The sequence below is a fragment of the Limulus polyphemus genome, unplaced genomic scaffold (genome assembly GCF_000517525.1).
Source record: "Limulus polyphemus unplaced genomic scaffold, Limulus_polyphemus-2.1.2 Scaffold1336, whole genome shotgun sequence".
In the NCBI taxonomy this organism is placed as follows: Eukaryota; Metazoa; Arthropoda; class Merostomata; order Xiphosura; family Limulidae; genus Limulus; species Limulus polyphemus.
The window spans coordinates 197,478-199,178 of NW_013666946.1; positions in this window are offsets into that span (position 1 = coordinate 197,478).

Here is a 1,701-nt window from a genome sequence, read left to right on the forward strand (position 1 = left end):
TATCCCTTTCGTGTTTTTTCTTTAACTAGTCTTGAAGCACTGGATCCCTATCAGATAATAAATAGAGTAACTGATGAAAGTTAGATTGTTGGGTTCGTGTTCTCTTGTAGATAATTCTTGAAGAGCAAGACATCCGAGAACTTCAATGATTTGCTAGTGTCAAGCTCTGTTTTTTGCTTTATTCTTACATGCTTCTACCACCACCAATTTATTCACTGCAGTACAACCAGACAAGCTCATTACAAACTTATGTGACACACTGTCCTGGTGAATTCTGAAGCAAGCTTCTTGGCTATTCCAGTAACTAAACACAGTGTGGACAAATGCTTTCTCAACTGTCATGGTTTTTAGGAATAGGTTTTTCACTGAAGGGGTGTGACAAACATAGCATAGAATATTACCGTTAAGAAAAAACATAATGTAGCCGTGAATATTCTGAGAAAAAATATTTTTGTAGACGATAAGCTTGCTTGTTATTTGTACCAAAGTATCATTGTGGTAAAGACATTTGTGAGGGCGGCACATGTCGTTCTGTGATTAACATTTGAATTACACTTTCTGTTGCAAAATACACGAAACTGATCTTATAGGGTGATTCTTGAATAGTTTTATCTGAATAATCAGTTTATCAGAATAATCATGTTTAACTTTAATATCCTTACTGTCAGCAAACCTACATTAAGAAATTAACAATTTCTGATTGTCGGAAAATCGACATAGGCAAGATACTTTTATTGTTTGCACATTCCAGTCAAATGAGCGATTTAATATCTAATTAACAAATTTGCCATTCAGTAAACATTATGGGTTTTAACCTATAAAGATAACCGTATATACATACAGTAGTGTAAGGTCTAATAGTCTATGATCGTTGAGTTATCAGACACACAAAGTCACTTGTATTCAGACATCCAGGTGTTGCAAATTTAAAGTCATTTAAGCTTATACATGCAGGCCAAACTGAACATAATCAGATTTCTAGCTTAACTAGACATTTTAGGTTTAAGATAACTTGCTAAACTAGCCTGGCGCTTCATTTCAACATGACTTGTCTGTAGGCTACTTGAACATATGAAAAACTAGATTCGTTTTGATTTTCAGATTATCGATTACATTTCTAGAAATCGATTATTCAGAAGAACATCTGCTGAAGTAAATTTTCGTTGTGTCAAATCTTCGTAAGTGATTAGAAAATAATACTATTGTTATGTCTCTGTTCGTTTGTTAATTTCCCGTAGATATTCTTTCCGAGAAACTTCAGCGATACAAGTCCTTTCTTGATACAACTTTATAATACACAGAATCTCCACAGTCAATACGTTTGCAATCTCGATAACAAAACACGCACTTTATATTACCGTCACTACCGCTCACTTGACTCAATTATCTGTCTCTATCTATATCTATCTGCAAATATATCTCCGCTTTATTTGCCGGGCTTATATACTAAAATAGAAGGCGCCTAAAAAAGACTAGAGTTTCCAGGAACAGTCATGATCCTTCTAGAATCTCCGGCGCGCATGCTTCCAGCGTCGCGTGACTTCCGCTGTCGAAACACTGCCCTTTCTTAGTATTGTTCGTCCCTAACATTACCCACTTACATTACACCAATAGAAAATTAACAATAACTTAATTAAATGTACCGAATTTACAAACACAAAATTAAAATTCAATAAAGTCTTTTAATTTTATGGGACGTAT